The sequence below is a fragment of the Podarcis liolepis genome, assembly GCF_965112155.1.
Source record: "Podarcis liolepis genome assembly, chromosome: 15".
NCBI lineage: Eukaryota > Metazoa > Chordata > Lepidosauria > Squamata > Lacertidae > Podarcis > Podarcis liolepis.
Window position 1 is genome coordinate 7,496,520 of NC_139566.1, and position 20,616 is coordinate 7,517,135.

At 44.1% G+C, this 20,616-nt stretch overlaps 1 long non-coding RNA gene across 1 annotated transcript in view; it reads left to right on the forward strand.

Annotated features, from left to right (window-relative positions):
• Positions 1–1,811: 1,811 nt before the first annotated feature.
• Positions 1,812–20,616, forward strand: part of LOC310694388 — a 123,374-nt gene continuing 104,569 nt past the window's right edge. The window contains exon 1 of the long non-coding RNA XR_014519648.1: positions 1,812–2,081. This is a non-coding gene — a long non-coding RNA (uncharacterized lncRNA). The remainder of the gene's footprint in view (positions 2,082–20,616) is intronic.

Genomic DNA, 20,616 nt, shown 5'->3' on the forward strand with positions numbered 1-20,616 from the left:
CTAGGGCTTGCCAATTGGAAGGTCGGCGGTTCGAATCCCCGCGATGGGGTGAGCTCCCATTGCTCGGTCCCAGCTCCTGCCAACCTAGCAGCTTGAAAGCACGTCAAAGTGCATGTAGATAAATAGGTACCACTCCAGCGGGAAGGTAAACAGCGTTTTTGTGTGCCGCTCTGATTTTGCCAGAAGTGGCTTAGTCATGCTGGCCATATGACCCAGAAAAACGGTCTGCAGACAAACACCAGCTCCCTCAGCCAGTAAAGTGAGATGAGTGCGGCAAACCCAGAGTCATCCGGACTGGACTTAACTGTCAGGAGTCCTTTACCTTTTTAACCTTTTAAGACTGTAGACTGTCCTGTTCCCAGCAGGAGGTGCTGAAATGCAGAACATGAGTCCAGGCTGTGAGTTGAACCAAGGCGAACTCTCAGTGGGGTGTAGTTGTCTGCAGGCAACCAAGCCCAACAGGCTAGGCTGTTGATCAGCAAATGTCTCTTTCTCTTTTTCTCATGTGCAGCCATAAGACCATGGGTAGGCAAACTAAGGCCCGGGGGCCGGATCCAGCCCAATCATCTTCTAAATCTGGCCCGTGGATGGTCCAGGAATCAGCATGTTTTTACATGAGTAGAATGTGTCCTTTTATTTAAAATGCATGTCTGGGTTATTTGTGGGCCATAGGAATTCATTCATTATTATTTTTCAAAATATAGTCCGGCCCCCCACAAGGTCTGAGGGATAGTGGAGCGGCCCCCTGCTGGAAAAGTTTGCTGACCCCTGCATAAGACCAAGAAGGGAGGGATGACTCAAGATGGTTGATATACTGAACTGTCCAGTAGAAAGAACTATCAGTTCATCACCCACTTCCAGTAGAGCACTAATAATATCTGCATCATTGCCATTAGTGAAAACCTCAGATGGGAGTTATTTGAGGAAATGGTTTGTTGTGGTTTCCCTATCAGCTGCCCCCTCTTAAACTAAATTCCATTTGGAACCTTCTGGAAATGGGCATCAATCTCATAGCAGCCTTATCCAGTCCTTCTCTTGATTCTTTCTGTACAGTGTTCTCTCTTGCTTCCTCTTCTTTTGCAGGTTAACCTTTTCTCCACAGGTACGCGGGCGCTGCTATGTCAAGGTGACTGTCGAAAGGAATTCTCCTGCATTGGCAGGTTCGCCTTTCACGTAGCAAAACGTCACAACTTTGGCGGTATCAGGCCTTGGCCAGAATCCTTTACTCTATCTTCCCTAAATGGGGGTGGGTGGGTGTAGCGGTGACTCACGACCCCCCCATCTCTTTGCTGCGGCGATACCAGGATTCCCTGTTAAAGGGGTTATTTTGAAGGGAGGCTTTGGCCGTACACCTAGAGGCCGGTAGGCAGTGGCGGGGGGCAATTCCACCACCCCCCGACGCTGAAAAAAAGGACTAGGCCGCATTTTGCGGCCTAGTATGGCCCACATCGTCCTCCTGGGCAGCACGGCCCCTGAGTAGGCCGCTAGGTCGGCCTACCAGCCTTTTGTGATGGCCAGTGGTGGTGTGGACCCCAGCTGCGCCACAGCCATGGGCTGCTTGCATTTGGGTGGCGGGGGGCATCGCTCCCCCCCCCCCCGCCACCTGCCCGGTGCCCCTTCCTATCCAGGCAGGTGGAGCTCCAGCAAGGCCACAGCCTCGGCCTGCTTGCTTTTACAGCGGGGGGGGGGGCACCGGGAGGGCGGTGTGGGCCCTACTAGGCCGCAAAACGAGGCCTAGTCCCTTTTTTCAGCAGTGGGCGGGGCGTGCGGAATTGCCCCTGCAGGAGGCGCCTGCCAACCCGAGAGCCTGCTTGTCTGTTGAGGCTTCTTGTTGAGGTTTGTTGAAGCTGCTGCTGCCAACCCAAGCGGGATGCACAGGCCCCATCTAGGCAGCAGGCACTGCCTGCTTACCGTTGCAGCTGGGGGGGTGGGATTGCATAGGTCACCTGTTTCAAGTTCATCAGACAGCTCCTCCAGCCCTGATTCACGCAGAACACGTCACAGGAAGAAGAGGTCTTGCAGATCAAGGAAGCATGGGCGTAAGTGCAAGAGGGACTCTTCAGATTCTTCGGATCTTTCAGGTATGTGTGATTCCTCCTGTGGCGAGTCAGAAGAAGGGTTCAAAGGGTACTGGGTTACTACCCACAAGGCCCCTGGCCTGCCTAGTTGGATGTGGGAACGTTGCACCCTGCACCATCGCCGTACCTTTGGGGCCAAAGAGCCATGTGGGGAGGATGGGCTTGATGCGAAAAGAAAGGTGCAGGCATCAAACTTCAAGACCATGAATCAGCCTCCCGGCATCTGGCTTAAAAAGAATATACGCAGTCGCATTCTAAATGGGGAATTTGTGGACTTGTTTGCCCTGCTCTCCCTGGCTTATTCTTGTATTCATGCTCCCTCCCCATGCAGTGGCACTTGCAGGGCCCGTTAAAGGGCAAAACTGGGAGTCCCTGGCCCTAGAGTGGCAGCATGTAGGTCAAACTCCCAGGACAAGGTCAGTGGAAGGGCATGCTGTGTAAGTTTGCACTCTGCAGTCCCCTCTCACTGGGCCTCAACTGCCTGCATATCCTCAGCAAGGCGGGCTGAGAGGGTTACCTGCCAAGGCCTGTGCCAAGTTTCCCACTTCTGAAGTTCAATAACGTTGTGGCCAATTTGAACCCATACTCTGATCTCCTGTGTTATCATTTGGGGAAAGGGGGAGGCACCATAGACAGGGTTTAGCGCGTGTGCCCGAAAACAGAGAGAGCACCCCTTCTTTCCCCTTGATACCCTTGACCCAAGAACAGTGCACTCCTATCTGGGATGGCCATCCTCTTTGACCAAGCATAAAGCTTCAGGGTGTGTGTGGATATTTCCACCCCCTCTTCGCTTCTTCCTCTCCTGCCTGACTCTGTGGGGAGTCTGAGTGTTATCTATGTAGAGATTAGACGGCTAAGTGAGAGCTGTAACACTCAATCAAGCCAGTAGCACTTCAGTTTTACTCCAGTCACCTAGCCCAGTTGGGGCAGATCCAGTTGTTGAGCCCAGTCGTTGGCATGGGCTCAAAGGCGTACTGACAGGGGGGTGTACATGGACCGTTGAGGGAGGGAGGGGACACTTGCCTAGCTAGCCAGATAAGCCGAATCAACCCTGGCGATCAATGGGCAATGGAAGTCGCAGCCAGATCACCCTCACATCCAAACATATAAAATGATAACTACCTAATACTTTCCCCCTACATTTCTGATTTATATTATTACATGTGAGGACCATTTTTTATAATATATATGGGGGCTGTTCTTTTTATCTATGTAGAGATTAGATGGCTGAGTGAGAGCTGTAACACTCATTCAGGCCAGTAGCTCTTTAGTTTTAGCTTGAAGTAACTATTACAAATAAAAGAAGTTATGCTTCACAGCTTTCTTCTGTGTTGCTTATACTCTGCTGAGTTTGGTGCTCACAACTCACAGTTGTGGGTCTAGTGCACTTAGACCTGCTTTCCAGGAGTGGAGGGTCTCTGGAAGTGCTCCAGTCACCTAGCCCAGTCGGGGCAGATCCAGTTGTTGAGCCCAGTCCTTGGCATCGGTTCAAAGGTGTACTGACAGGGGGGTGCACATTGACCGATGAGCGAGGGAGGAGACACTTGCCTAGCTAGCCAGATCAGCCGAATCAACCCTGGCGATCAATGGGCAATGGATGTTGCAGCCAGATTGCCCTCACATCCAAATATATAAAATCATAACTAACTAATACTTATTGCAGTGGTGTTTGCTGCTGCTGAAATAACTAACTACGGCATTATGTTCCCTACATTTCTGATTTATATTATTACATGTGAGGTCCCCTTTTATACTATATATGGGGGATGTTCTTTTTATATGTAGGGCTGTAGCCAGGTAAGTTCTACTCAGTGTAGACCTATTTGAAATAATGTATCTTAGATAGACATGCCCCCCCCCCTCATGCCTAGGAGTGAAAACTAGGAATGAGTAAAAGAAATGAAAAATGAACAGAACCAAAAATATAATTGTGATGCAGATAGATAGCGTTTATTGTAGTGGAAAGAGGAGATCATGAAAGCATTTGTTAGGTGAGCGGCTTCAAATAGCTCGACAATCGTTTCAGCTACAAAAGATTTAAATGCCAAAGTGACAGATGAATTTATAATTGACACAAGGCAAAGGTACACAGGGGAAGGAAGAGATTCTCAGGGAACTGGAAGCATCAGAACTCTTGCAGGCCTGAAGCATATTCAGAGTGCCAGCAATGAGTGATAGAAAGGAAACAGAAAGGATGGGCTAAAGAGAGAGAGAAGGAAAGCTCAAGGAAGCATTGATCAGGGATGTGTAGGCGAGAGTGTCAGAGATGCTGAGCAACCTTTTGATCCAATCCATTCTGGTTTGTCTGGATGGTGGAGGCTCAGCATTCCTGACACCATACAATCATAGAATTGTCGAGTTGGATGGGACCACAAGGGCCATCAAGTCCAACCCTCTGCAATGCAGGAATCTCAACTACAGCATTCATTAAAAATGGTCATTAGACGTTGATCCATGGTGTGCATTTCAGGTACCATTCCCCACCCCCCGTTCCTGTGGGGGATCAGAATCCCATTCGAAAGAGAGACAGGCTCATCTTGGTCTCAGTATAGGTTCCAATGGACGAGAAAAGAGCTTGCAAAGCAAGGAATTTGGTTGCCTCAGTGAAGGCAGCTGCATTGCTGATGAAGGAGCAAGCATGCTAGCCTCAGTTATCTGGGCAGGGGTGGGGTTGGGGAGAGTCGTGTTTGTTCCCTGTTTCATAACATCAATCTCCATCTCCACCCACATTGTCATCGGCCTAAGTGTTCCGTCGGCTGCCCGCGTCATTACTTCAATAGGCATGCTGCATGTCATAATGGGTGTCATTCCAGCTGTAGTCATCGTAGAACAACTGGTGTGAATCTGGGGAGAAATAACATGGAAGTGTTTAAGATGGTGTACACTAACGTCTACTCGGATTCTGTTTTAATTACAAATTTTGCATCAATAAATACTATGAGCAATCTTTTCTGAAAGTGGTGTCCAGTTACATCACAGTTAATAGTAAAATATAGCAAGCAGATAGATTTTTAGCAAGGTAATATACAGGCACAAAAAAACCAAGAAATACCCTCATCCTCCCAACTTTTCCTCCCTTTTTGTGGGGAGAATGAGGTCTTCGTTCCTCACACACCTGCATGGCAACAGCAAGAGGCAAGTCAAAACTACAAATCTGAGGAGGGGGGTATACAAATTCAAAGAGTGACCTTAGGTGGTCCTTGGTTACATTGTTAAAGGCTTAGTCAGATAAAAAAACTCTCCTGTACAGTCATATCTCAGAAGTCGAACAGAATCCATTCCGGAAGTCCGTTCGACTTCAGAAACATTCAGAAACCAAAGTGCATCTTCTGATGGAATGCAGGAAGTTCCTGCAGCCAATCGGAAGCCACAGAAGCCCCATTGGATGTTCGGCTTCCAAAAATAGTTCGCAAACTGGGACAGTCACTTCTGGGTTTGCGGCGTTCGGGAACCAAAGAGTTTGAGAACTATGCTGTTCGAAAACCAAGGTACAACTGTATTACCCTTAGTATGTAAATAGAGTGAATCCTCATTCCTCATAATGCACTTTGTGTCCCTGGATTAGACAATCCACTCAGGCAAAAACAAATCCATTACACTATTCCAGCTATGTAAATATTTTCATGTTTCCACTGCAATTCACAGCAAACCTATGAAGCAAATGTGAAAGTCTGCAACTTTCTAATTACCCTGCTCCTCAAAAAAAAAAAAAAAAAATGTCTAGTAGCACCTTAGAGACCAACTAAGTTTGTTCTGGGTATAAGCTTTTGTGCATGCACACTTCTTCAGATACTTTGAAACAAAAGTCACCAGACCTTAACGGTGTCTGAGAAAATTTTTACACATCACTTGGGAAGACAGGCGAACTAATATCAGTGTACTGGAAGAAGGAAAGATCACCAGTGTTGAAGCAATGATTCTTCAACATCAACTTCATTGGACTGGTCATGTTGTGTGGATGCCGGATGATCCTCTTCCAAAGCAACTACTGTATTCTGAACTTAAAAATGGAAAGTGTAATGCTGGTGGTCAACAAAAGAAGTTTATAGACTGTCTCAAGGCAAATTTTAAAAAATGTAGTATAAACACTGACAACTAGGAAGCACTGGCGTGCGAGTGCTCCAGTTGGAGAACAGCCTTTACAAAAGGTGTCACGGGCTCTGAAGACACTCATACTCAGGACTCAAGGGAGAAACGTGCTATGAGGAAGGCACCCTTGGCAAATCCACACCGTGATCAAATCCTGCCTAGAAACCAATGTCCCCACTGTGGAAGGATGTGTGGATCCGGAATTGGCCTCCACAGTCACTTAGGGACTCGTTATTAAAACCATGTTTATGGAAGACAATCTTACAAGGTTATGAGTGTTTACCGGAGAATAAAGAAGATATATAGGGTGGACATTTCTCATGAAGTTAGTAGGAGATGGGTGATTGACAGAATTGGTATGGTAAACCTATTGACGGCTGTTAATGACGGCAATTAGACCCTCAAGAAAAAGCAGGGGTAGTATGCAGATGACAAAAAAATAGCTTTAGCTTTTCCTTAAGTTTTCAAAACACATTCCCTAGCGAATCTCCTCCAGAGTCACTGAATGCCTCTGTGCCCTTTTCCTATTAAAGCTTTGATTTAAAGACAACTTACCACGAGCTGGAAAGGCTGAGCAACCGAAGTCAAGGGAAGCTGGAAGACTCTGGTGACGAAGACAGAAATGTCTGGAGCATTTATACCGTTTGCTTTTGGCTTCCACGCCTTGAGTCAGCATTGCTCTTTCCTAATGGGCACTTGGCACAAATGCCTAGAAATCTCACTAACATTTTTCTTTCAATGATTAACCCCGCGGGGGAAGAGTGTAATCTCATTCAAGAGTTCATATTTCATTATAGATTATTATAGTCCCTGGTTGGATTCCTTTGTTGGAAGCACATATCCTTAATTACTAATGGCACCTTGTCTCAACCCTTATGTTATTTGATTACACAAAAGGACGCAAATATGGGTCACACCCAGTGTTTATTTTCTGGGGGGACGCAGGGGAACACACACCCCTATACAATTTGTGTTTAAGGTCTACGTCTGGCCTCATTGAGGGGCAGTATTTAAATATGCTTAGGAAAACCAGAGTAGCCCTTGACATTGTTTTAGGAAAAAAAGCACTGGTGACATCCATTTTTTTCAGATTTTAAAATGCCCAGTTTTTTAATCAACATCTCAATGTTTCTGGGGTTTCATTTCCAAAAACAATACGTATTCTCATCTGCAATGTTCCTTGTACTTTGCTTGATATATGCCTCTCTTGATATCTGCTAATGCTTAGCCTGGTATACGTTTTCCATATAAATTATTTCTAAGAGATCATAATTACACACACACAGTGACAGCTACAAAGAAGATGGTAGATTTGTCCGTTCCCCTAGGTTTTCAATTACAGATAGGTAGCCGTGTTGGTCTGCCATAGTCAAAATATGGCATAGTCAAAAATGCTACTGGAAGGAATTTTTTTATTTAGGTTTTCAATGTTTTTGTTAATATAGGCAGTTGGAATTTTTTTTCTTGAAAGTCTGAGAAAAAAGAAAAAGAAGGAGGCTTCTCTGATCATCTCCTTTATCTTCCACCTCCCTCAAGAGCTAGTGGTAGTCCCCATCTCTCCCCAACAGCAACAACAAGAAGAGACACTGAATACATATGCACATTGCGCAGACATGGAATTGGATAGCACTGAGCTGGCAGATACCAGGCGTTCCTCTGCAATGTTTGCCATGATTCAGCAATTATTTTGGCTCTGAAACAGTCATGAGAAAAACAATAATGCTATAAACTAATTAAAAATAACACAGAGCCTCCCACAATGAGTTAGAATGTAAAATGCACATGTAACTTGGTTCGGATTCGAAGGGAGATTCTTGAAACTGATCCCATGGCAGTTCTGCAGGCTTCAGATTGCAGGCACACTAATGAATGGATTACATTCAAAACAGGATGGATGCAACGCTCATATCCTTTTTGCACTGTGACCCAATATGCTGAATAAAGAGACACATTCAGAAACGGCGTAATAAACTCCAATCCACCATATTCTCTAACCGTGGTAACTGTTAATATAAAGGCCTTGGGCAGAATCCTTTAGTCTATCTTCTCTAAATGGGGGTGGGGTTGTAGCGGTGACTCACGAGCCCTTCTCTTTGTGAAGGCGATATTAGGGTTCCCTGTTAAAGGGATTGTTTGAGGGGAGGCTTTGGCCGTACGCCGGGAGGGCGTAATTGCTCTCCCCTGCGACGGTGGCATAACTGCTTGAACATATGTTCTCCAGAGCCAGCCGATTTTTCCCCCCCCCCCCACTCTGGATAACCCTGATGTTCCCCAGATCCCCGGCGGGGGACTGGGAGGGATTATCATCCAATGCCTGAGCCAAGGTGTACCCACATCTGAAACATAATAAAGTTGTGGCCAATTTTAATCCCATAGCACATTGTCTTGAGTTGTTATTCTACACGGGGGCCGCCTAGGGTTTTGGGGGACTCCGCCTGTCCACACAATGGCAATCCTCAACCTGTCGAACAACTCTTCCTCTTTCCTATCCACTTTGTCATTGCTGACACAACTCAGATTCCTTTTGTGGGTTGATTCTTTTTCCTCCTCCTCTTCCACTTTCCCTCACAAATGTCCCCCTACTTATCTCTGAACCATCCTGGGTTTGTTTTTTTGCCTGTATACCTTCACAGTCCCCCAGTCCCCCCAGAAAAGTTCTTATTGCCAGGATCCAGCCAGAATGCTCTAAAACGCTGCCCTTATTTACAGAGGACAGTCTCAGCATCCTTATTTACCACACTTCTGGCTCCCTCTCCTCAGCTGTGTGTGGTGTCCAAGCTGCTGAGCAAAGCAGGGAGTGACAGCAAATGTCAGGGCTCTGCCCAAATGCCTAGAAAGCTCACAAAGTTTTTCTTTCAATAATTAAACCCATGGGGGAAGAGTGTAATCTCATTCAAGTGTTTATATTTCACTTTAGATTCTTATAGTCCCTGGCTGGATGCCTTTGTTGGAAGCACATATCTTTAAATTCTAATGCCACCTTGTCTCAACCCTTATATTATTTGATTATACAAATGAATGCAAATATGGGTCACATCCATTGTTTTCAGATTTCAAAATGCCCACTTTTTAAAAATCAAAATCTCAAGGTATCTGGGGTTTTATTTTGAAAAAAGAAGAAGTATTCTCATCTCCAATGTTCCTTGTATTTTTCTATTTATTTATTTTTTAAAAAATAATTTTTATTAACAAACCAATCAAATCACATTAATTCCAAATTACAGAGCCAAATTTTAAATTTCTGTTGGGGGTACCCATATTTCGAGCTTCGAAAGAGATCCGATCATCTTATTGCTGCTGCTTTGATGTTCACAGTTCTGTCCAAATAATGTTCACAATTCTGTCCAATCCTCTCTTTGTTGTTTTCCTCATCTATTCTTGTTGTTTTTGTATATTTTTCCTTTCTCTTTGTGACCTCTGATAGTCTCCACAAGCGAGTTGAAAATAAGCATTTTTATAATCCTGTGTGGGTTTTTCCATTCATCCAAGCGTCATATTCAGACGGCATCATTTCCATAGAAAAAACAATCTTACCGTCTGCTCATTAATCTTCGCAGGCCTGTCACTCCCTTCTCGATCTTCTCAGAGGGTTCTGCCAGCAGTCCAAAATAATAACAAAGCCATGGCTTCCTCCCCCTTGATCATCAATCCTGCAACAAAGCCTGCCAACATGGCGACTCTCTTTTTATAACTGCGTCATTCCAAAAGCCTTTCATTCTTTTCCAGATCTCCATAAGCCAAGCCATTGGTTAGTAATTCATTTCCACACCGTTCTTAATCATCCCGCTTGTAGTCAATTGTGCAACGGTTCTTCTTGGGGAGGGATTGTTAGGTAATCACATTGTATTTTTGATTTAAGCCATTTTCATTCCAAGTTAGTATTTTTAATCTGCCATTCTGGTTTAAGTTAAGGAAAAATAATTATTATTTTTATCCCTGCTTTAATAATGTCTTTATTACTCTTCCTCTTCTTCCTGTTTATCAGTGCTATCCTCAGATAATTCCTCCATCCCCCTTTCTTTTCCTGTCATGAGCATCCCTTCTCCTAATTCTTATATTAAATTTTTCATCTGAAATTTCTACGCTTCAGATATATCTCTGCATCGTTGTTTCTTATTTTTATATGTAAAAGAGACTCCCTTCAGGAATTCCCATCTATATGGAATTTGCTTATTTCTTAGAGCATCTGTCAAAAAATTGGAATTAGCTTGGGATTTTTAGCAGTTGGAAGGCAATTTATTTTAGATTAATTTTATTTTTCTCTCCTATCTGTAATCTATTCTGATAGTTCGTTTGTAATATTTGGTCTCTGATTTGGCGTAAATTGAAATTTACCAGACAGTCTCCTGGTAACTTTTTTTCACCTTTGCAAAGCTTGATTTAATTCAGAAGATTTAATCAAATGAGTTTTCCATTAGTTCTTCCTGTACCTCTATCTAATTAAGCAACTCCTTAATCAATTTGGACCTTAAATCTTCCTCTGGTTCTTCTGAAATTCCTCTAAGACAGAGAATCATTTCCTTCTGACACATTTCCAAAACCGCAATCGCATTGCAGGCTGCTTCCTGGGAGACATTAGCCTCCGCCACCTCCTCTTTAATTTTTCCTGGCCTTTTCTCAATTCCAACCATTCTGCCTGAACCCTCTTTGTTTTTCTTCCTCTAATCCCTGTGTCTTGGATTTTAGCTCCTGAACTGTTAGTCCCCGTGCCGTAGTGTTCCCATCCACATTGTCATTGCTGACACAACTCAGATTCCTTTTGTGGGTTGACTCTTTTTGTTATGTACTGAAATTCTCACCCTGGGCCAGCAGGGGGATACCGTAGAATCTTATGCAAATGAAGGATCGAAAGTGACGTTCAGTGATTGGATAGTTTTAGAAAGTTGCTAGAGTAACGTTGTACTGGAGCTCTATATATGCAGGCTGACTGAGCCCTTCAGCTCAGTTCTGTTCTGGCCTCTGAATAAAAAAAACAGCTGTTTCAATAATCGCTGTGTCATTTGATATGTTCAAACACAACTTAACACTTTTTCCTCCTCCTCTTCCACTTGCGCTCACAAATGCCCCATTACTTATCTCTAAACCATCTGGGGTTTTTTTTTTTGGCTTGTATACCTGCTTGTATACCCCAGTCCCCCCAGAAAAGTTCTTCTTGCCAGGATCCAGCCAGAATGCTCTAAAATGCTGCCCTTACTTACAGAGGACAGTTTCAGCATCCTTATTTACCACACTGGCTCCCAGCTATGTGTGGTGTCCTAGCTGCTGAGCAAAGCAGGGAGTGACAGCAAACGTCAGAACCCCTTCACAGTCCTGTTGCAAATCTTTGAAATACATGTTTAAGGACCCTCTGATGTTGCACTGTAAGGTCTGATGGCGCAGAGAGAGGCTGGCTAAACATGAAATGATGATCACTCCTCTGAGTCATGTACTTCACTAGGCACCCAGTTAAAAGCGCTCATCATAGAACAATGTCCCCAGGCAAAATGTGCAACTCTCTCTGGGCTTCTTCCAATCATTCCTGGCTGAATGAAGTGCACTTTCAGGTTTGGAATGTACATCTGACTCACACATAGGGAACTGGCATTTTCCCCTTTCTCTGGGGTGCATTGAATCTTTCCCTAGCCATGTTTTAGTTCTGCGAGAGAGGTAGCAAGGCGGAAAGAGCACACTTTCTTTTCACTTTATTTCTATTCAAGTATTGTATGCCCTTGACCAAAGAACAGTGCACTCCTATCTGGGATGGCCATCCTCTTTCACCGAGTATGCAGCTTTGAGGGGGTGTGTGTGTGTGTGGTTATTTTCACCCCCTTCCATTGCGAGAATCTCCTGATATGATGTTTTCAGAAAGGAGGGGGAGGAAACTGCTCTTCGCTTCTTCCTCTCCTGCCTGACTCTGTGGGGAGTCTGAGTGTTATCTATGTAGAGATTAGATGGCTGAGTGAGAGCTGTAACACTCATTCAAGCCAGTAGCACTTCAGTTTTAGCTTGCAGTAGCTATTAGAAATGAAAGAAGTTATGCTTCACAGCTTTCTTCCGTCTTTTTTATACTCTGCAGAGTTTGGTGCTCACAACTCACAGTTGTGGGTCCAGTTCACTTAGACCTGCTTTCCAGGAGTGGAAGGTCTCTAGAAGTGCTCCAGTCTCCTAGCCCAGTCATGGCAGATCCAGTTGTACAGCCCAGTCATTGGCATTGGCTCAAAAGTGTACTGACAGGGGGGTGCACATTGACCGATGAGGGAGGAGGGGACACTTGCCCAGTGGCGTAGCGTGGGGGGTGCAGGGGGGCCTGCCGCACCGGGGCAACATCTGGGGGGCGCGCTCGCACTCACAGCTCTCTGCCCTTACCTGGCTCACTCACTTTCTCTCACTGCAGTGCTGGCTGTGCGAATCCAATCCGAGCCGCTGGGTCGTTGCCCACTGTGGAGGGGGTGGGTGCCAGGCGTGCGGTGCAGAGAGAGAGCGAGGGACTATCTGGGGGAGGGACAGTGCAGTGGCCACCCAGCGCAGCGCTGAGTGCGGGAGAGAACCACACCAGACCAGACCAGACCAGGCAGCAGCAAGAAGAAGCTGGCAGTGGTGGCAGGTTAGGGGTTAGGGGGCGCAAATTACTTGCCTTGCCCCCGGTGCTGACAACCCACGCTACGCCGCTGCATTTCCCTAGCTAGCCAGATCAGCCGAATCAACCCTGGCAATCAATGGGACAATGGATGTTGCAGCCAGATTGCCCTCACATCCAAATATATAAAATCATAACTACCTAAAACTTATTGCAGTGGTGTTTGCCGCTGCTGAAATAACTAACCATGCCATGATGTTCCCTACATTTCTGATTTGTATTATTACATGTGAGGACCCTTTTTATACTATATATGGGGGATGTTCTTTTTATATGTAGGGCTGTAGCCAGCTACGTTCTACTCAGTGTAGACCTATTGGAAATAATGTATCTAAGATAGACATGCCCCCCCCATGCCTAGGAGTGAAACCTAGGAATGAGTAAAATAAGTGAAAAATGAACAGAACCAAAAATATAATTATGATGCTGATAGATAGCGTTTATTGTAGTGGAAAGAGGAGATCATGAAAGCATTTCTTAGGTGAGCGGCTTCAAATAGGTCAACAATCCTTTCAGCCACAAAAGAGTTAAATGACAAAGGGACAGATGGATTTATAATTGACACAAGGCAAAGGTACATAAGGGAAGGAAGAAATTCTCAGGGAACTGGAAGCATCAGAACTCTTGCAGGCCTGAAGCATATTCAGAGTGCCATCAATGAGTGATAGAAAGGAAACAGAAAGGATGGGCTAAAGAGAGAGAGAAGGAAAGCTCAAAGAAGCATTGATCAGGGATGTGTAGGCGAGAGTGTCAGAGATGCTGAGCAACCTTTTGATCCAATCCATTCTGGTTTGTCTGGATGGTGGAGGCTCAGCATTCCTGACACTGTACAATCATAGAATTGGAGAGTTGGAAGGGACCACAAGGGCCATCAAGTCCAACCCTCTGCAATGCAGGAATCTCAACTACAGCATCCATGACAAATGGCCATTAAACGTTGATCCATGGTGTGCATTTCAGGTACCATTCCCCACACCCCGTTCCTGTGGGCGATCAAAATCCCATTCGAAAGAGAGACAAGCTCATCTTCGTCTCAGTATAGGAACTGTCGCTGGATGAGAAGGGAGATTGTAAGCAAAAGAATTTGGGTGCATCAGTGAAGGCAGCTGCATTGCTGATGAAGGAGCAAGCATGCTAGCCTCAGTTATCTGGGCAGGGGTGGGACTGGGGAGAGTCGTGTTTGTTCCCTGTTTCATAACATCAATCTCCATCTCCACCCACACTGTCATCGGCCTAAGTGTTCCGTCGGCTGCCTCTGTTAATACTTCAATAGGCATGCTGCATTTCATAATGGGTGTCATTACAGCTGTAGTCATCGTAGAACAACTGGTGTGAATCTGGAAAAAAATAACATGAAAGTGTTTAAGATAGTGTACACTAATGTCTACTTGGATTCTGTTTTAATTACAAATTTTGCATCAATAAATACTATGAGCAATCTTTTCTGAAAGTGGTGTCCAGTTACATCACAGTAAATAGTAAAATATAGCAAGCAGATAGATTTTTAGCAAGGTGATATACAGACACAAAAAAACAAAAAAAAACCCCTCATCCTCCCAACTTTTCCTCCCTTTTTGTGAGGAGAATGAGGTCTTCGTTCCTCACACACCTGCATGGCAACAGCAAGAGGCAAGTCAAAACTACAAATTTGAGGAGTGGGGTATACAAGTTCAAAGAGTGACCTTAGGTGGTCCTTGGTTACTTTGTTAAAGGCTTAGTCAGATAAAAAAACTCTCCTGTACAGTCATATCTCAGAAGTCGAACAGAATCCATTCCGGAAGTCCGTTCGACTTCAGAAACATTCAGAAACCAAAGCGCATCTTCTGATGGAATGCAGGAAGTTCCTGCAGCCAATCGGAAGCCATAGAAGCCCCAATGGATGTTCGGCTTCCAAAAATAGTTCACAAACTGGGAGAGTCACTTCCCAGTTTGCGGCGTTCAGGAACCAAAGCGTTTGAGAACTATGCTGTTTGAAAACCAAGGTACGACTGTAGTACCCTCAGTATGTGAATAGAGTGAATCCTCATTCCTCATAATGCATTTTGTGTCCCTGGATTAGACAATCCACTCAGGCAAAAACAAATCCATTACACTATTCCAGCTATGTAAGTATTTTCATGTTTCCACTGCGATTCACACCAAATCTATGAGGCAAATATGAAAGTCTGCAACTTTCTAATTACCCTGTTCCTCAAAAATAAAAATAAAAAATGTCTAGTAGCACCTTAGAGACCATCTAAGTTTGTTCTGGGTATAAGCTTTTGTGTGCATGCACACTTCTTCAGATACTCTGAAAGAAAAGTCACCAGATCTTAACAGTGTCTTCGAAAAATTTTACACATCACTCGGCAAGACAGGCAAACTAATATCAGTGTACTGGAAGAAGCAAAGATCACCAGTGTTGAAGCAATGATTCTTCAACATCAACTTCATTGGACTGGTCGTGTTGTGCGGATGCCTGATGATCCTCTTCCAAAGCAACTACTGTATTCTGAACTTAAAAATGGAAATGGAAAGTGTAATGCTGGTGGTCAACAAAAGAAGTTCATAGACTGTCTCAATGCAAATCTTAAAAAATGTAGTATAAACACTGACAACTGGCCTGCGAGCGCTCCAGTTGGAGAACAGCCTTTGCCAAAGGTGTCATGGGCTCTGAAGACACTCATACTCAGGATTCAAGGGAGAAACGTGCTATGAGGAAGGCACCCTTGGCAAATCCACACCGTGATCAAATCCTGCCCAGAAACCAATGTCCCCACTGTGGAAGGATGTGTGGATCCAGAATTGGCCTCCACAGTCACTTAGGGACTCATTATTAAAACCATGTGTATGGAAGACAATCTTACAAGGTTATGAGTGTTTACCGGAGAATAAAGAAGATATATAGGGTGGACATTTCTCAGGAAGTTAGTAGGAGATGGGTGATTGACTCAATTCGTGTGGTAAACCTATTGACGGCTGTTAATGACGGCAATTAGTCCCTCAGGAAAAAGCAGGGGTAGTATGCAGATGACAAAAAAAAAGCTTTAGCTGCTCCTTAAGTTTTCAAAACACAATCCCTAGCAAATCTCCTCCAGAGTCACAGAATGCCTCTGTGCCCTTTTCCTATTAAAGCTTTGATTTAAAGACAACTTACCAAGAGCTGGAATGGCTGAGCAACCGAAGTCAAGGGAAGCTGGAAGACTCTGGTGAGGAAGACAGAAATGTCTGGAGCATTTATACCGTTTGCTTTTGGCTTCCACGCCTTGAGTCAGCGTTGCTCTTTCCTAATGGGCACTTGGCACAAATGCCTAGAAATCTCACTAACATTTTTCTTTCAATGATTAACCCCGCGGGGGAAGAGTGTAATCTCATTCAAGAGTTCATATTTCATTATAGATTATTATAGTCCCTGGTTGGATGCGTTTGTTGGAAGCACATATCCTTAATTACTAATGGCACCTTGTCTCAACCCTTATGTTATTTGATTACACAAAAGGACGCAAATATGCGTCACACCCAGTTTTTATTTTCGGGGGGGACGCAGGGGAACACACACCCCTATACAATTTGTGTTTAAGGTCTACGTTTGGCCTCATTGAGGGGCAGTATTTAAATATGATTAGGAAAACCAGAGTAGCCCTTGACATTGTTTTAGGAAAAAAAGCACTGGTGACATCCATTTTTTTCCAGATTTTAAAATGCCCAGTTTTTTAATCATAATCTCAATGTTTCTGGGGTTTCATTTCCAAAAACAATACGTATTCTCATCTGCAATGTTCCTTGTACTTTGCTTGATATATGCCTCTCTTGATATCTGCTAATGTTTAGCCTGGTATACGTTTTCCATATAAATTATTTCTAAGAGATCATAATTACACACACACAGTAACAGCTACAAAGAAGATGATAGATTTGTCCGTTCCCCTAGGTTTTCAATGTTCTTGTTAATATTGGCAGTTGGGATTTTTTATCTTGAATGTCTGAGAAAAAAGAAAAAGAAGGAGGCTTCTCTGATCATCTCCTTTATCTTCCAGCTCCCTCAAGAGCTAGTGGTAGTCCCCATCTCTCCCCAACAACAACAAGAAGAAGAGACACTGAATACATATGCACATTGCACAGACATGGAACTGGATTGCACTGAGCTGGCACATACCAGGCGTTCCTCTGCAATGTTTGCCATGATTCAGCAATTATTTTGGCTCTGAAACAGTCATGAGAAAAACAATAATGCTACAAACTAATTAAAAATAACACAGAGCCTCCCACAACAAGTTAGAATGTAAATGTACATGTAACTTGGTTCGGATTGGAAGGGAGCTTCTTGGAGCAGATTCCATGGCAGTTCTGCAGGCTTCAGATTGCAGGCACGCTAATGAATCGATTACATTCAAAACAGGATGGATGCAATGCTCATATCCTTTTTGCACTGTGACCCAATATGCTGAATAAAGAGACACATTCAGAAATGCAGTAATAAACTCCAATCCACCATATTCTCTAACCGTGGTAACTGTTAATATAAAGGCCTTGGGCAGAATCCTTTAGTCTATCTTCTCTAAATGGGGGTGGGGATGTAGCTGTGACTCACGCCCCCTTCTCTTTGTGAAGGCGATGCTAGGGTTCCCTGTTAAAGGGATTGTTTGAGGGGAGGCTTTGGCCGTACGCCGAGAGGGTGTAATTGTTCTCCCCTGCGACGGTGGCGTAACTGCTTGAACATATGTTCTCCAGAGCCAGCCCATCCCCCCCCCCACTCTGGATAACCCTGATGTTCCCCAGATCCCGGGTGGGGGACTGGGAGGGATTATCATCCAATGCCTGAGCCAAGGTCTACCCACAGCTGAAACATAATAAAGTTGTGGCCAATTTTAATCCCATGGCACATTGTCTTGAGTTGTTATTCCACACGGGGGCCACCTAGGGTTTTGGGGGACTCCGCCTGTCCACACAATGGCAATCCTCAACCTGTCTAACAGCTCTTCCTCTTTCCTATCCACTTTGTCATTGCTGACACAACTCGGATTCCTTTTGTGGGTTGACTCTTTTTCCTCCTCCTCTTCCACTTTCCCTCTTATCCCCCTACGTATCTCTAAACCATCCTGGGGTTTTTGCCAGTATAGCTTCACAATGCCCCAGTCCCCCCAGAAAAGGTCTTCCTGCCAGGATCCAGCCAGAATGCTCTAAAATGCTGCCCTTATGTACAGAGGACAGTCTCAGCATCCTTATTTACCACACTTACATGTGAGGACCATTTTTATACTATATATGGGGGCTGTTCTTTTTAGATGTAGGGCTGTAGCCAGGTAAGTTCTACTCAGTGTAGACCTATTGGAAATAATGTATCTAAGATAAACATGCCCCCCCAATGCCTTGGAGTGAAACCTAGGAATGAGTAAAAGAAATGAAAAATGAACAGAACCAAAAATATAATTATGATACAGATAGATAGTGTTTTTTGTAGTGGACTTCCGGGGTGGCGCCATCGGTAATGGTGGATTCCCTCTGATCCGGAGGGACCAGCTCCACAGAAAACGGGTCTTTCCCGCTACGGCGAAGCGGGGACCCCTTTACAAATCACAGGCGGATGAAGCCTGTGACCACGGGACTCGGCAGGCACCTTTAGCGCCCCCCCAACCCGTAAAGGAACCCATTTATGGGCTCCGGAGCGAAGAGGGGGAAGTGGTGCGGTGCTGAGAGTCAACTGCTTCTTCCGTCAAGCGAAGCTGCACAGCCGTTGCTGGAGAGCGCTGCCATTTTCCTGGGACAATTTGGCTTTTAAAACAATTACCCGTGAGTACTTTAATTTCGGACAATTGGACTTTGAATAATGACCTGCAAGTAGAAAGGAAAATTGGACTAAGAAATTCATCTCAATTTGGCACTGAAACGGGAAGGTCTAAACAGGAAGTCAGCCTTCCGTTTCTTGTAGATAGATTAAAGCAAATATATGGTAAACTAGAGTTCAGAAAATCGCTTGTAAAGGATTAACTTTCATCATTTAAAATTCTTGAACCCCCTTTGGAAGCAGGAGAAGAGGGGGGGGGTTTCCAGACTGTTTAAGCCTGCAGAAAGAGTGTAAAGCAAAGTAATTTTCCACCGTCTTGATCCTGGGAGTGGGTGTCAGGACTCACGTTCTTTGGGAAGCTCATTGACCAGAGACAAACGTCTTTGACAGATAGTTAAAAGAAGAGATACATAGTGACTCCATTGTTCTCCTCTGCATTTTAAAGGAACAAATATTGACAAAATATCTGAAAAAGGAAACTTTGTTGTTAGATCTGCCTCTAAAAGAAAAGAACAAATAGAAGTTCTTCCCCTAGAGGGAGCCTGTGAAACTGTTATTAAATCTGAATCGGGGAGCTCTACAGCTGCAACAGATTATGATCGTGGGAATAGACTTCTGACCTTGCAGAACAATGTATTCAGAAGCTCTGATGAGTGCTTTCTGCAAAACAAGTGCCCTACTGGAACAGCTACATGAGAAGACGGACGTGATGACTGCTGCGATCAGAAATTTCAGACAGGTAGTGGGTAACTATATAGAGCCCACCCAGGAATCAAATCAGGAGTGTGCTCTGACAGATCAGATGAGGGAAGAGGATGTTGTTGAACCTCGGGCGCCAGAGACGGAGGGAGCTGTTGCCCAGCAGAAACATGAGTACTTGGAGCTGACAAATGAACTTGGAAAAAGCCAGATTTGGAAAGATAAAGTTTGGTTTGGTTTGGAAATGGGGGGTTGGATAGACCCCCCTATGCAGAGATGTTTGGACTTTTCAAGTCTGGCAATGGGCCGTGAGATGTTTGGGGTTGTGGGGGCTCTTAATTCTGGAGGGACTTTGAAACATGTTTTTAAATACCACATGGAGTTTAGTGTGGAGCATGGAAAAGGGATTGATTTGTCGAGAAGGGTCAAAAACACTGTCAAGTTGGAGTTCCCACGAGTGAAAGGAGCAGGAGACAAAGTAAAGTACAGGTATAAATATGAAGAAGAGCCGCGGAAGGGACATGGAAGAGACTTAAGGGCCTCGGACATAAGATTACCAGGTTAATGAGCTAGATTGATGAGATACTAAGGACTGACAAAACCTGGGACCAGGAGGAAGAGACGCTGGATGAAGATTGGAAGAAAAAAATATTTTTATTAGGATTGCCCTATAAACTTGATGAATGTTAGAAAAATGTTGGAATGAAATTATTTGGCTTTAGCAAAAATGTTAAAAGAATTATGTAAGAACATCTTATGGCTATGAGAAATTGGTATAAATAAGATCTAAGTTTTAAGTTTTAGGGTTTTTTATAGTAAGATAAGGTTAAAATAGATTAAGGTAATGTAATGACAGAATATTATGAAAAATGGAAAGGATTTGCTGTAACTATTAACAATTAGGATACAAAAAAAGGGAGGAGTGAGGAGGTCAAAGAAGGAAGGTAATGACAGATAAGGATTTGAGAATATTGGATTTGCTTTTAAATTTTTGTGGCTTATTTTTGCCTTTTGATTGTGTTGTGTTGCGTGCTTTGCTTTTATTTTTTGCTTTTGATTTTTATCAATTTGTATTGTTTGTGGATTGTTTCTCTTTTGTTTTTTCTCTTTCTTTTTTTTTCTCTGTTTTTTCTGTAATTCTAAAACTCTTAATAAATACCATTTAAAAAATATAGTGTTTATTGTAGTGGAAAGAGAAGATCATGAAAGCATTTCTTAGGTGAGCGGCTTCAAATAGGTTGACAATCCTTTCAGACACAAAAGAGCTAAATGACAAAGTGACAGATGAATTTATAATTGACACAAGGCAAAGGTACACAGGGGAAGGAAGAGATTCTCAGGGAACTGGAAGCATCAGAACTCTTGCAGGC